The following is a 16,192-nucleotide window of genomic DNA, read 5'->3' as shown; positions in this document are numbered from 1 at the left end:
AAGGGAGCTTGAATATAAAAGAAAGTCCAATTGGTCGCACACTGCTTGTCCTACCAGCGTGTTGCCCCAAAGCATTGTGGTCCATGAAGTAAGCATCAGCGGGTGCGCCTCTGCCAGAGTCTTGAGCAAAAATCACTGTCGCGTTGGCCATCCCTGGACACGTGTTTCGAGGTTGTTACCTCTCGTCAGCAGGGAATAGGCATATATGTAGGGGTACTGCGTAGGCTGCCAAAAAATATTCTCAGGTCCGGTACCGCTCGTGGCACGCAGGTGCGTAACCCGGGCTCGTCAGCCCCACCAGCTCAAGGGAGCTTGAATATAAAAGAAAGTCCAATTGGTCGCACACTGCTTGTCCTACCAGCGTGTTGCCCCAAAGCATTGTGGTCCATGAAGTAAGCATCAGCGGGTGCGCCTCTGCCAGAGTCTTGAGCAAAAATCACTGTCGCGTTGGCCATCCCTGGACACGTGTTTCGAGGTTGTTACCTCTCGTCAGCAGGGAATAGGCATATATGTAGGGGTGTTGCGTAGGCTGCCAAAAAATATTCTCAGGTCCGGTACCGCTCGTGGCACGCAGGTGCGTAACCCGGGCTCGTCAGCCCCACCAGCTCAAGGGAGCTTGAATATAAAAGAAAGTCCAATTGGTCGCACACTGCTTGTCCTACCAGCGTGTTGCCCCAAAGCATTGTGGTCCATGAAGTAAGCATCAGCGGGTGCGCCTCTGCCAGAGTCTTGAGCAAAAATCACTGTCGCGTTGGCCATCCCTGGACACGTGTTTTGAGGTTGTTACCTCTCGTCAGCAGGGAATAGGCATATATGTAGGGGTGCTGCATAGGCTGCCAAAAAATATTCTCAGGTCCGGTACCGCTTGTGGCACGCAGGTGCGTAACCTGGGCTCGTCAGCCCCACCAGCTCAAGGGAGCTTGAATATAAAAGAAAGTCCAAATGGTCGCACACTGCTTGTCCTACCAGCGTGTTGCCCCAAAGCATTGTGGTCCATGAAGTAAGCATCAGCGGGTGCGCCTCTGCCAGAGTCTCAGCAAAAATCACTGTCGCGTTGGCCATCCCTGGACACGTGTTTCAAGGTTGTTACCTCTCGTCAGCAGGGAATAGGCATATATGTAGGGGTGCTGCGTAGGCTGCCAAAAAATATTCTCAGGTCCGGTACCGCTCATGGCACGCAGGTGCGTAACCTGGGCTCGTCAGCCCCACCAGCTCAAGGGAGCTTGAATATAAAAGAAAGTCCAATTGGTCCCACACTGCTTGTCCTACCAGCGTGTTGCCCCAAAGCATTGTGGTCCATGAAGTAAGCATCAGCGGGTGCGCCTCTGCCAGAGTCTTGAGCAAAAATCACTGTCGCGTTGGCCATCCCAGGACACGTGTTTCGAGGTTGTTACCTCTCGTCAGCAGGAAATAGGCCTATATGCAGGGGTGCTGCGTAGGCTGCCAAAAAATATTCTCAGGTCCGGTACAGCTCGTGGCACGCAGGTGCGTAACCCGGACTCGTCAGCCCCACCAGCTCAAGGGAGCTTGAATATAAAAGAAAGTCCAATTGGTCGCACACTGCTTGTCCTACCAGCGTGTTGCCCCAAAGCATTGTGGTCCATGAAGTAAGCATCAGCGGGTGCGCCTCTGCCAGAGTCTTGGCAAAAATTCACTGTCGCGTTGGCTTTCCCTGGACACGTGTTTCGAGGTTGTTACCTCTCGTCAGCAGGGAATAGGCATATATGTAGGGGTGCTGCGTAGGCTGCCAACAAATATTCTCAGGTCCGGTACCGCTCGTGGCACGCAGGTGTGTAACCCGGGCTTGTCAGCCCCACCAGCTCAAGGGAGCTTGAATATAAAAGAAAGTCCAATTGGTCGCACACTGCTTGTCCTACCAGCGTGTTGCCCCAAAGCATTGTGGTCCATGAAGTAAGCATCAGCGGGTGCGCCTCTGCCAGAGTCTTGAGCAAAAATCACTGTCGCGTTGGCCATCCCTGGACACGTGTTTCGAGGTTGTTACCTCTCGTCAGCAGGGAATAGGCATATATGTAGGGGTGCTGCGTAGGCTGCCAAAAAATATTCTCAGGTCCGGTACCGCTCGTGGCAAGCATGTGCGTAACCCGGGCTCGTCAGCCCCACCAGCTCAAGGGAGCTTGAATATAAAAGAAAGTCCAATTGGTCGCACACTGCTTGTCCTACCAGGGTGTTGCCCCAAAGCATTTTGGTCCATGAAGTAAGCATCAGCGGGTGCGCCTCTGCCAGAGTCTTGAGCAAAAATCACTGTCGCGTTGGCCATCCCTGGACACGTGTTTCGAGGTTGTTACCTCTCGTCAGCAGGGAATAGGCATATATGTAGGGGTGTTGCGTAGGCTGCCAAAAAATATTCTCAGGTCCGGTACCGCTCGTGGCACGCAGGTGCGTAACCCGGGCTCGTCAGCCCCACCAGCTCAAGGGAGCTTGAATATAAAAGAAAGTCCAATTGGTCGCACACTGCTTGTCCTACCAGCGTGTTGCCCCAAAGCATTGTGGTCCATGAAGTAAGCATCAGCGGGTGCGCCTCTGCCAGAGTCTTGAGCAAAAATCACTGTCGCGTTGGCCATCCCTGGACACGTGTTTCGAGGTTGTTACCTCTTGTCAGCAGGGAATAGGCATATATGTAGGGGTGCTGCGCAGGCTGCCAAAAAATATTCTCAGGTCCGGTACCGCTCGTGGCACGCAGGTGCGTAACCCGGGCTCGTCAGCCCCACCAGCTCAAGGGAGCTTGAATATAAAAGAAAGTCCAATTGGTCGCACACTGCTTGTCCTACCAGCGTGTTGCCCCAAAGCATTGTGGTCCATGAAGTAAGCATCAGCGGGTGCGCCTCTGCCAGAGTCTTGAGCAAAAATCACTGTCGCGTTGGCCATCCCTGGACACGTGTTTCGAGGTTGTTACCTCTCGTCAGCAGGGAATAGGCATATATGTAGGGGTGCTGCGTAAGGCTGCCAAAAAATATTCTCAGGTCCGGTACCGCTCGTGGCACGCAGGTGCGTAACCTGGGCTCGTCAGCCCCACCAGCTCAAGGGAGCTTGAATATAAAAGAAAGTCCAATTGGTCGCACACTGCTTGTCCTACCAGCGTGTTGCCCCAAAGCATTGTGGTCCATGAAGTAAGCATCAGCGGGTGCGCCTCTGCCAGAGTCTTGAGCAAAAATCACTGTCGCGTTGGCCATCCCTGGACATGTGTTTCGAGGTTGTTACCTCTCGTCAGCAGGGAATAGGCATATATGTAGGGGTGCTGCGTAGGCTGCCAAAAAATTTTCTCAGGTCCGGTACCGCTCGTGGCACTCAGGTGCGTAACCCGGACTCGTCAGCCCCACCAGCTCAAGGGAGCTTGAATATAAAAGAAAGTCCAATTGGTCGCACACTGCTTGTCCTACCAGCGTGTTGCCCCAAAGCATTTAGGTCCATGAAGTAAGCATCAGCGGGTGCGACTCTGCCAGAGTCTTGAGCAAAAATCACTGTCGCGTTGGCCATCCCTGGACACGTGTTTCGAGGTTGTTACCTCTCGTCAGCAGGGAATAGGCATATATGTAGGGGTGCTGCGTAGGCTGCCAAAATTTTTTCTCAGGTCCGGTACCGCTCGTGGCACTCAGGTGCGTAACCCGGACTCGTCAGCCCCACCAGCTCAAGGGAGCTTGAATATAAAAGAAAGTCCAATTGGTCGCACACTGCTTGTCCTACCAGCGTGTTGCCCCAAAGCATTTCGGTCCATGAAGTAAGCATCAGCGGGTGCGACTCTGCCAGAGTCTTGAGCAAAAATCACTGTCGCGTTGGCCATCCCTGGACACGTGTTTCGAGGTTGTTACCTCTCGTCAGCAGGGAATAGGCATATATGTAGGGGTACTGCGTAGGCTGCCAAAAAATATTCTCAGGTCCGGTACCGCTCGTGGCACGCAGGTGCGTAACCCGGGCTCGTCAGCCCCACCAGCTCAAGGGAGCTTGAATATAAAAGAAAGTCCAATTGGTCGCACACTGCTTGTCCTACCAGCGTGTTGCCCCAAAGCATTGTGGTCCATGAAGTAAGCATCAGCGGGTGCGCCTCTGCCAGAGTCTTGAGCAAAAATCACTGTCGCGTTGGCCATCCCTGGACACGTGTTTCGAGGTTGTTACCTCTCGTCAGCAGGGAATAGGCATATATGTAGGGGTGTTGCGTAGGCTGCCAAAAAATATTCTCAGGTCCGGTACCGCTCGTGGCACGCAGGTGCGTAACCCGGGCTCGTCAGCCCCACCAGCTCAAGGGAGCTTGAATATAAAAGAAAGTCCAATTGGTCGCACACTGCTTGTCCTACCAGCGTGTTGCCCCAAAGCATTGTGGTCCATGAAGTAAGCATCAGCGGGTGCGCCTCTGCCAGAGTCTTGAGCAAAAATCACTGTCGCGTTGGCCATCCCTGGACACGTGTTTTGAGGTTGTTACCTCTCGTCAGCAGGGAATAGGCATATATGTAGGGGTGCTGCATAGGCCGCCAAAAAATATTCTCAGGTCCGGTACCGCTCGTGGCACGCAGGTGCGTAACCTGGGCTCGTCAGCCCCACCAGCTCAAGGGAGCTTGAATATAAAAGAAAGTCCAATTGGTCGCACACTGCTTGTCCTACCAGCGTGTTGCCCCAAAGCATTGTGGTCCATGAAGTAAGCATCAGCGGGTTCGCCTCTGCCAGAGTCTTGAGCAAAAATCACTGTTGCGTTGGCCATCCCTGGACACGTGTTTCGAGGTTGTTACCTCTCGTCAGCAGGGAATAGGCATATATGTAGGGGTGCTGCGTAGGCTGCCAAAAAATATTCTCAGGTCCGGTACCGCTCGTGGCACGCAGGTGCGTAACCCGGGCTCGTCAGCCCCACCAGCTCAAGGGAGCTTGAATATAAAAGAAAGTCCAATTGGTCGCACACTGCTTGTCCTACCAGCGTGTTGCCCCAAAGCATTGTGGTCCATGAAGTAAGCATCAGCGGGTGCGCCTCTGCCAGAGTCTTGAGCAAAAATCACTGTCGCGTTGGCCATCCCTGGACACGTGTTTCGAGGTTGTTACCTCTCGTCAGCAGGGAATAGGCATATATGTAGGGGTGCTGCGTAGGCTGCCAAAAAATATTCTCAGGTCCGGTACAGCTCATGGCACGCAGGTGCGTAACCTGGGCTCGTCAGCCCCACCAGCTCAAGGGAGCTTGAATATAAAAGAAAGTCCAATTGGTCCCACACTGCTTGTCCTACCAGCGTGTTGCCCCAAAGCATTGTGGTCCATGAAGTAAGCATCAGCGGGTGCGCCTCTGCCAGAGTCTTGAGCAAAAATCACTGTCGCGTTGGCCATCCCAGGACACGTGTTTCGAGGTTGTTACCTCTCGTCAGCAGGGAATAGGCATATATGTAGGGGTGTTGCGTAGGCTGCCAAAAAATATTCTCAGGTCCGGTACCGCTCGTGGCACGCAGGTGCGTAACCCGGGCTCGTCAGCCCCACCAGCTCAAGGGAGCTTGAATATAAAAGAAAGTCCAATTGGTCGCACACTGCTTGTCCTACCAGCGTGTTGCCCCAAAGCATTGTGGTCCATGAAGTAAGCATCAGCGGGTGCGACTCTGCCAGAGTCTTGAGCAAAAATCACTGTCGCGTTGGCCATCCCTGGACACGTGTTTCGAGGTTGTTACCTCTCGTCAGCAGGGAATAGGCATATATGTAGGGGTGCTGCGTAGGCTGCCAAAATTTTTTCTCAGGTCCGGTACCGCTCGTGGCACTCAGGTGCGTAACCCGGACTCGTCAGCCCCACCAGCTCAAGGGAGCTTGAATATAAAAGAAAGTCCAATTGGTCGCACACTGCTTGTCCTACCAGCGTGTTGCCCCAAAGCATTTAGGTCCATGAAGTAAGCATCAGCGGGTGCGACTCTGCCAGAGTCTTGAGCAAAAATCACTGTCGCGTTGGCCATCCCTGGACACGTGTTTCGAGGTTGTTACCTCTCGTCAGCAGGGAATAGGCATATATGTAGGGGTACTGCGTAGGCTGCCAAAAAATATTCTCAGGTCCGGTACCGCTCGTGGCACGCAGGTGCGTAACCCGGGCTCGTCAGCCCCACCAGCTCAAGGGAGCTTGAATATAAAAGAAAGTCCAATTGGTCACACACTGCTTGTCCTACCAGCGTGTTGCCCCAAAGCATTGTGGTCCATGAAGTAAGCATCAGCGGGTGCGCCTCTGCCAGAGTCTTGAGCAAAAATCACTGTCGCGTTGGCCATCCCTGGACACGTGTTTCGAGGTTGTTACCTCTCGTCAGCAGGGAATAGGCATATATGTAGGGGTGTTGCGTAGGCTGCCAAAAAATATTCTCAGGTCCGTTACCGCTCGTGGCACGCAGGTGCGTAACCCGGGCTCGTCAGCCCCACCAGCTCAAGGGAGCTTGAATATAAAAGAAAGTCCAATTGGTCGCACACTGCTTGTCCTACCAGCGTGTTGCCCCAAAGCATTGTGGTCCATGAAGTAAGCATCAGCGGGTGCGCCTCTGCCAGAGTCTTGAGCAAAAATCACTGTCGCGTTGGCCATCCCATGACACGTGTTTTGAGGTTGTTACCTCTCGTCAGCAGGGAATAGGCATATATGTAGGGGTGCTGCATAGGCTGCCAAAAAATATTCTCAGGTCCGGTACCGCTCGTGGCACGCAGGTGCGTAACCTGGGCTCGTCAGCCCCACCAGCTCAAGGGAGCTTGAATATAAAAGAAAGTCCAATTGGTCGCACACTGCTTGTCCTACCAGCGTGTTGCCGCAAAGCATTGTGGTCCATGAAGTAAGCATCAGCGGGTTCGCCTCTGCCAGAGTCTTGAGCAAAAATCACTGTCGCGTTGGCCATCCCTGGACACGTGTTTCGAGGTTGTTACCTCTCGTCAGCAGGGAATAGGCATATATGTAGGGGTGCTGCGTAGGCTGCCAAAAAATATTCTCAGGTCCGGTACCGCTCGTGGCACGCAGGTGCGTAACCCGGGCTCGTCAGCCCCACCAGCTCAAGGGAGCTTGAATATAAAAGAAAGTCCAATTGGTCGCACACTGCTTGTCCTACCAGTGTGTTGCCCCAAAGCATTGTGGTCCATGAAGTAAGCATCAGCGGGTGCGCCTCTGCCAGAGTCTTGAGCAAAAATCACTGTCGCGTTGGCCATCCCTGGACACGTGTTTCGAGGTTGTTATCTCTCGTCAGCAGGGAATAGGCATATATGTAGGGGTGCTGCGTAGGCTGCCAAAAAATATTCTCAGGTCCGGTACCGCTCGTGGCACGCAGGTGCGTAACCCGGACTCGTCAGCCCCACCAGCTTAAGGGAGCCTGAATATAAAAGAAAGTCCAATTGGTCGCACACTGCTTGTCCTACCAGCGTGTTGCCCCAAAGCATTTAGGTCCATGAAGTAAGCATCAGCGGGTGCGCCTCTGCCAGAGTCTTGAGCAAAAATCACTGTCGCGTTGGCCATCCCTGGACACGTGTTTCGAGGTTGTTACCTTTTGTCAGCAGGGAATAGGCATATATGTAGGGGTGCTGCGTAGGCTGCCAACAAATATTCTCAGGTCCGGTACCGCTTGTGGCACGCAGGTGCGTAACCTGGGCTCGTCAGCCCCACCAGCTCAAGGGAGCTTGAATATAAAAGAAAGTCCAAATGGTCGCACACTGCTTGTCCTACCAGCGTGTTGCCCCAAAGCATTGTGGTCCATGAAGTAAGCATCAGCGGGTGCGCCTCTGCCAGAGTCTCAGCAAAAATCACTGTCGCGTTGGCCATCCCTGGACACGTGTTTCGAGGTTGTTACCTCTCGTCAGCAGGGAATAGGCATATATGTAGGGGTGCTGCGTAGGCTGCCAAAAAATATTCTCAGGTCCGGTACCGCTCATGGCACGCAGGTGCGTAACCTGGGCTCGTCAGCCCCACCAGCTCAAGTGAGCTTGAATATAAAAGAAAGTCCAATTGGTCCCACACTGCTTGTCCTACCAGCGTGTTGCCCCAAAGCATTGTGGTCCATGAAGTAAGCATCAGCGGGTGCGCCTCTGCCAGAGTCTTGAGCAAAAATCACTGTCGCGTTGGCCATCCCAGGACACGTGTTTCGAGGTTGTTACCTCTCGTCAGCAGGAAATAGGCCTATATGAAGGGGTGCTGCGTAGGCTGCCAAAAAATATTCTCAGGTCCGGTACTGCTCGTGGCACGCAGGTGCGTAACCCGGACTCGTCAGCCCCACCAGCTCAAGGGAGCTTGAATATAAAAGAAAGTCCAATTGGTCGCACACTGCTTGTCCTACCAGCGTGTTGCCCCAAAGCATTGTGGTCCATGAAGTAAGCATCAGCGGGTGCGCCTCTGCCAGAGTCTTGGCAAAAATCACTGTCGCGTTGGCCATCCCTGGACACGTGTTTCGAGGTTGTTACCTCTCGTCAGCAGGGAATAGGCATATATGTAGGGGTGCTGCGTAGGCTGCCAAAAAATATTCTCAGGTCCGGTACCGCACATGGCACGCAGGTGCGTAACCTGGGCTCGTCAGCCCCACCAGCTCAAGGGAGCTTGAATATAAAAGAAAGTCCAATTGGTCGCACACTGCTTGTCCTACCAGCGTGTTGCCCCAAAGCATTGTGGTCCATGAAGTAAGCATCAGCGGGTGCGCCTCTGCCAGAGTCTTGAGCAAAAATCACTGTTGCGTTGGCCATCCCAGGACACGTGTTTCGAGGTTGTTACCTCTCGTCAGCAGGAAATAGGCCTATATGCAGGGGTGCTGCGTAGGCTGCCAAAAAATATTCTCAGGTCCGGTACCGCTCGTGGCAGGCAGGTGCGTAACCCGGACTCGTCAGCCCCACCAGCTCAAGGGAGCTTGAATATAAAAGAAAGCCCAATTGGTCGCAACCTGCTTGTCCTACCAGCGTTTTGCCCCAAAGCATTTAGGTCCATGAAGTAAGCATCAGCGGGTGCTCCTCTGCCAGAGTCTTGAGCAAAAATCACTGTCGCGTTGGCCATCCCTGGACACATGTTTCGAGGTTGTTACCTCTCGTCAGCAGGGAATAGGCATATATGTAGGGGTGCTGCGTAGGCTGCCAACAAATATTCTCAGGTCCGGTACCGCTCGTGGCACGCAGGTGCGTAACCTGGGCTCGTCAGCCCCACCAGCTCAAGGGAGCTTGAATATAAAAGAAAGTCCAATTGGTCGCACACTGCTTGTCCTACCAGCGTGTTGCCCCAAAGCATTGTGGTCCATGAAGTAAGCATCAGCGGGTTCGCCTCTGCCAGAGTCTTGAGCAAAAATCACTGTCGCGTTGGCCATCCCTGGACACGTGTTTCGAGGTTGTTACCTCTCGTCAGCAGGGAATAGGCATATATGTAGGGGTGCTGCGTAGGCTGCCAAAAAATATTCTCAGGTCCGGTACCGCTCGTGGCACGCAGGTGCGTAACCCGGGCTCGTCAGCCCCATCAGCTCAAGGGAGCTTGAATATAAAAGAAAGTCCAATTGGTCGCACACTGCTTGTCCTACCAGCGTGTTGCCCCAAAGCATTGTGGTCCATGAAGTAAGCATCAGCGGGTGCGCCTCTGCCAGAGTCTTGAGCAAAAATCACTGTCGCGTTGGCCATCCCTGGACACGTGTTTCGAGGTTGTTATCTCTCATCAGCAGGGAATAGGCATATATGTAGGGGTGCTGCGTAGGCTGCCAAAAAATATTCTCAGGTCCGGTACCGCTCGTGGCACGCAGGTGCGTAACCCGGACTCGTCAGCCACACCAGCTTAAGGGAGCCTGAATATAAAAGAAAGTCCAATTGGTCGCACACTGCTTGTCCTACCAGCGTGTTGCCCCAAAGCATTTAGGTCCATGAAGTAAGCATCAGCGGGTGCGCCTCTGCCAGAGTCTTGAGCAAAAATCACTGTCGCGTTGGCCATCCCTGGACACGTGTTTCGAGGTTGTTACCTTTTGTCAGCAGGGAATAGGCATATATGTAGGGGTGCTGCGTAGGCTGCCAACAAATATTCTCAGGTCCGGTACCGCTTGTGGCACGCAGGTGCGTAACCTGGGCTCGTCAGCCCCACCAGCTCAAGGGAGCTTGAATATAAAAGAAAGTCCAAATGGTCGCACACTGCTTGTCCTACCAGCGTGTTGCCCCAAAGCATTGTGGTCCATGAAGTAAGCATCAGCGGGTGCGCCTCTGCCAGAGTCTCAGCAAAAATCACTGTCACGTTGGCCATCCCTGGACACGTGTTTCGAGGTTGTTACCTCTCGTCAGCAGGGAATAGGCATATATGTAGGGGTGCTGCGTAGGCTGCCAAAAAATATTCTCAGGTCCGGTACCGCTCATGGCACGCAGGTGCGTAACCTGGGCTCGTCAGCCCCACCAGCTCAAGGGAGCTTGAATATAAAAGAAAGTCCAATTGGTCCCACACTGCTTGTCCTACCAGCGTGTTGCCCCAAAGCATTGTGGTCCATGAAGTAAGCATCAGCGGGTGCGCCTCTGCCAGAGTCTTGAGCAAAAATCACTGTCGCGTTGGCCTTCCCAGGACACGTGTTTCGAGGTTGTTACCTCTCGTCAGCAGGAAATAGGCCTATATGCAGGGGTGCTGCGTAGGCTGCCAAAAAATATTCTCAGGTCCGGTACCGCTCGTGGCACGCAGGTGCGTAACCCGGACTCGTCAGCCCCACCAGCTCAAGGGAGCTTGAATATAAAAGAAAGTCCAATTGGTCGCACACTGCTTGTCCTACCAGCGTGTTGCCCCAAAGCATTGTGGTCCATGAAGTAAGCATCAGCGGGTGCGCCTCTGCCAGAGTCTTGGCAAAAATCACTGTCGCGTTGGCCATCCCTGGACACGTGTTTCGAGGTTGTTACCTCTCGTCAGCAGGGAATAGGCATATATGTAGGGGTGCTGCGTAGGCTGCCAAAAAATATTCTCAGGTCCGGTACCGCACATGGCACGCAGGTGCGTAACCTGGGCTCGTCAGCCCCACCAGCTCAAGGGAGCTTGAATATAAAAGAAAGTCCAATTGGTCGCACACTGCTTGTCCTACCAGCGTGTTGCCCCAAAGCATTGTGGTCCATGAAGTAAGCATCAGCGGGTGCGCCTCTGCCAGAGTCTTGAGCAAAAATCACTGTCGCGTTGGCCATCCCAGGACACGTGTTTCGAGGTTGTTACCTCTCGTCAGCAGGAAATAGGCCTATATGCAGGGGTGCTGCGTAGGCTGCCAAAAAATATTCTCAGGTCCGGTACCGCTCGTGGCACGCAGGTGCGTAACCCGGACTCGTCAGCCCCACCAGCTCAAGGGAGCTTGAATATAAAAGAAAGCCCAATTGGTCGCAACCTGCTTGTCCTACCAGCGTTTTGCCCCAAAGCATTTAGGTCCATGAAGTAAGCATCAGCGGGTGCTCCTCTGCCAGAGTCTTGAGCAAAAATCACTGTCGCGTTGGCCATCCCTGGACACATGTTTCGAGGTTGTTACCTCTCGTCAGCAGGGAATAGGCATATATGTAGGGGTGCTGCGTAGGCTGCCAACAAATATTCTCAGGTCCGGTACCGCTCGTGGCACGCAGGTGCGTAACCCGGGCTCGTCAGCCCCACCAGCTCAAGGGAGCTTGAATATAAAAGAAAGTCCAATAGGTCGCACACTGCTTGTCCTACCAGCGTGTTGCCCCAAAGCATTGTGGTCCATGAAGTAAGCATCAGCGGGTGCGCCTCTGCCAGAGTCTTGAGCAAAAATCACTGTCGCGTTGGCCATCCCTGGACACGTGTTTCGAGGTTGTTACCTCTTGTCAGCAGGGAATAGGCATATATGTAGGGGTGCTGCGCAGGCTGCCAAAAAATATTCTCAGGTCCGGTACCGCTCGTGGCACGCAGGTGCGTAACCCGGGCTCGTCAGCCCCACCAGCTCAAGGGAGCTTGAATATAAAAGAAAGTCCAATTGGTCGCACACTGCTTGTCCTACCAGCGTGTTGCCCCAAAGCATTGTGGTCCATGAAGTAAGCATCAGCGGGTGCGCCTCTGCCAGAGTCTTGAGCAAAAATCACTGTCGCGTTGGCCATCCCTGGACACGTGTTTCGAGGTTGTTACCTCTCGTCAGCAGGGAATAGGCATATATGTAGGGGTGCTGCGTAAGGCTGCCAAAAAATATTCTCAGGTCCGGTACCGCTCGAGGCACGCAGGTGCGTAACCTGGGCTCGTCAGCCCCACCAGCTCAAGGGAGCTTGAATATAAAAGAAAGTCCAATTGGTCGCACACTGCTTGTCCTACCAGCGTGTTGCCCCAAAGCATTGTGGTCCATGAAGTAAGCATCAGCGGGTGCGACTCTGCCAGAGTCTTGAGCAAAAATCACTGTCGCGTTGGCCATCCCTGGACACGTGTTTCGAGGTTGTTACCTCTCGTCAGCAGGGAATAGGCATATATGTAGGGGTGCTGCGTAGGCTGCCAAAATTTTTTCTCAGGTCCGGTACCGCTCGTGGCACTCAGGTGCGTAACCCGGACTCGTCAGCCCCACCAGCTCAAGGGAGCTTGAATATAAAAGAAAGTCCAATTGGTCGCACACTGCTTGTCCTACCAGCGTGTTGCCCCAAAGCATTTAGGTCCATGAAGTAAGCATCAGCGGGTGCGACTCTGCCAGAGTCTTGAGCAAAAATCACTGTCGCGTTGGCCATCCCTGGACACGTGTTTCGAGGTTGTTACCTCTCGTCAGCAGGGAATAGGCATATATGTAGGGGTACTGCGTAGGCTGCCAAAAAATATTCTCAGGTCCGGTACCGCTCGTGGCACGCAGGTGCGTAACCCGGGCTCGTCAGCCCCACCAGCTCAAGGGAGCTTGAATATAAAAGAAAGTCCAATTGGTCACACACTGCTTGTCCTACCAGCGTGTTGCCCCAAAGCATTGTGGTCCATGAAGTAAGCATCAGCGGGTGCGCCTCTGCCAGAGTCTTGAGCAAAAATCACTGTCGCGTTGGCCATCCCTGGACACGTGTTTCGAGGTTGTTACCTCTCGTCAGCAGGGAATAGGCATATATGTAGGGGTGTTGCGTAGGCTGCCCAAAAATATTCTCAGGTCCGGTACTGCTCGTGGCACGCAGGTGCGTAACCCGGGCTCGTCAGCCCCACCAGCTCAAGGGAGCTTGAATATAAAAGAAAGTCCAATTGGTCGCACACTGCTTGTCCTACCAGCGTGTTGCCCCAAAGCATTGTGGTCCATGAAGTAAGCATCAGCGGGTGCGCCTCTGCCAGAGTCTTGAGCAAAAATCACTGTCGCGTTGGCCATCCCATGACACGTGTTTTGAGGTTGTTACCTCTCGTCAGCAGGGAATAGGCATATATGTAGGGGTGCTGCATAGGCTGCCAAAAAATATTCTCAGGTCCGGTACCGCTCGTGGCACGCAGGTGCGTAACCTGGGCTCGTCAGCCCCACCAGCTCAAGGGAGCTTGAATATAAAAGAAAGTCCAATTGGTCGCACACTGCTTGTCCTACCAGCATGTTACCCCAAAGCATTGTGGTCCATGAAGTAAGCATCAGCGGGTTCGCCTCTGCCAGAGTCTTGAGCAAAAATCACTGTCGCGTTGGCCATCCCTGGACACGTGTTTCGAAGTTGTTACCTCTCGTCAGCAGGGAATAGGCATATATGTAGGGGTGCTGCGTAGGCTGCCAAAAAATATTCTCAGGTCCGGTACCGCTCGTGGCACGCAGGTGCGTAACCCGGGCTCGTCAGCCCCACCAGCTCAAGGGAGCTTGAATATAAAAGAAAGTCCAATTGGTCGCACACTGCTTGTCCTACCAGCGTGTTGCCCCAAAGCATTGTGGTCCATGAAGTAAGCATCAGCGGGTGCGCCTCTGCCAGAGTCTTGAGCAAAAAACACTGTCGCGTTGGCCATCCCTGGACACGTGTTTCGAGGTTGTTATCTCTCGTCAGCAGGGAATAGGCATATATGTAGGGGTGCTGCGTAGGCTGCCAAAAAATATTCTCAGGTCCGGTACCGCTCGTGGCACGCAGGTGCGTAACCCGGACTCGTCAGCCCCACCAGCTTAAGGGAGCCTGAATATAAAAGAAAGTCCAATTGGTCGCACACTGCTTGTCCTACCAGCGTGTTGCCCCAAAGCATTTAGGTCCATGAAGTAAGCATCAGCGGGTGCGCCTCTGCCAGAGTCTTGAGCAAAAATCACTGTCGCGTTGGCCATCCCTGGACACGTGTTTCGAGGTTGTTACCTTTTGTCAGCAGGGAATAGGCATATATGTAGGGGTGCTGCGTATGCTGCCAACAAATATTCTCAGGTCCGGTACCGCTTGTGGCACGCAGGTGCGTAACCTGGGCTCGTCAGCCCCACCAGCTCAAGGGAGCTTGAATATAAAAGAAAGTCCAAATGGTCGCACACTGCTTGTCCTACCAGCGTGTTGCCCCAAAGCATTGTGGTCCATGAAGTAAGCATCAGCGGGTGCGCCTCTGCCAGAGTCTCAGCAAAAATCACTGTCGCGTTGGCCATCCCTGGACACGTGTTTCGAGGTTGTTACCTCTCGTCAGCAGGGAATAGGCATATATGTAGGGGTGCTGCGTAGGCTGCCAAAAAATATTCTCAGGTCCGGTACCGCTCATGGCACGCAGGTGCGTAACCTGGGCTCGTCAGCCCCACCAGCTCAAGTGAGCTTGAATATAAAAGAAAGTCCAATTGGTCCCACACTGCTTGTCCTACCAGCGTGTTGCCCCAAAGCATTGTGGTCCATGAAGTAAGCATCAGCGGGTGCGCCTCTGCCAGAGTCTTGAGCAAAAATCACTGTCGCGTTGGCCATCCCAGGACACGTGTTTCGAGGTTGTTACCTCTCGTCAGCAGGAAATAGGCCTATATGCAGGGGTGCTGCGTAGGCTGCCAAAAAATATTCTCAGGTCCGGTACTGCTCGTGGCACGCAGGTGCGTAACCCGGACTCGTCAGCCCCACCAGCTCAAGGGAGCTTGAATATAAAAGAAAGTCCAATTGGTCGCACACTGCTTGTCCTACCAGCGTGTTGCCCCAAAGCATTGTGGTCCATGAAGTAAGCATCAGCGGGTGCGCCTCTGCCAGAGTCTTGGCAAAAATCACTGTCGCGTTGGCCATCCCTGGACACGTGTTTCGAGGTTGTTACCTCTCGTCAGCAGGGAATAGGCATATATGTAGGGGTGCTGCGTAGGCTGCCAAAAAATATTCTCAGGTCCGGTACCGCACATGGCACGCAGGTGCGTAACCTGGGCTCGTCAGCCCCACCAGCTCAAGGGAGCTTGAATATAAAAGAAAGTCCAATTGGTCGCACACTGCTTGTCCTACCAGCGTGTTGCCCCAAAGCATTGTGGTCCATGAAGTAAGCATCAGCGGGTGCGCCTCTGCCAGAGTCTTGAGCAAAAATCACTGTTGCGTTGGCCATCCCAGGACACGTGTTTCGAGGTTGTTACCTCTCGTCAGCAGGAAATAGGCCTATATGCAGGGGTGCTGCGTAGGCTGCCAAAAAATATTCTCAGGTCCGGTACCGCTCGTGGCACGCAGGTGCGTAACCCGGACTCGTCAGCCCCACCAGCTCAAGGGAGCTTGAATATAAAAGAAAGCCCAATTGGTCGCAACCTGCTTGTCCTACCAGCGTTTTGCCCCAAAGCATTTAGGTCCATGAAGTAAGCATCAGCGGGTGCTCCTCTGCCAGAGTCTTGAGCAAAAATCACTGTCGCGTTGGCCATCCCTGGACACATGTTTCGAGGTTGTTACCTCTCGTCAGCAGGGAATAGGCATATATGTAGGGGTGCTGCGTAGGCTGCCAACAAATATTCTCAGGTCCGGTACCGCTCGTGGCACGCAGGTGCGTAACCTGGGCTCGTCAGCCCCACCAGCTCAAGGGAGCTTGAATATAAAAGAAAGTCCAATTGGTCGCACACTGCTTGTCCTACCAGCGTGTTGCCCCAAAGCATTGTGGTCCATGAAGTAAGCATCAGCGGGTTCGCCTCTGCCAGAGTCTTGAGCAAAAATCACTGTCGCGTTGGCCATCCCTGGACACGTGTTTCGAGGTTGTTACCTCTCGTCAGCAGGGAATAGGCATATATGTAGGGGTGCTGCGTAGGCTGCCAAAAAATATTCTCAGGTCCGGTACCGCTCGTGGCACGCAGGTGCGTAACCCGGGCTCGTCAGCCCCACCAGCTCAAGGGAGCTTGAATATAAAAGAAAGTCCAATTGGTCGCACACTGCTTGTCCTACCAGCGTGTTGCCCCAAAGCATTGTGGTCCAT

This window comes from Lissotriton helveticus, chromosome 8 (genome assembly GCF_964261635.1).
Source record: "Lissotriton helveticus chromosome 8, aLisHel1.1, whole genome shotgun sequence".
Taxonomy (NCBI): Eukaryota; Metazoa; Chordata; class Amphibia; order Caudata; family Salamandridae; genus Lissotriton; species Lissotriton helveticus.
Note: the sequence above shows the minus strand (reverse complement) of the source record.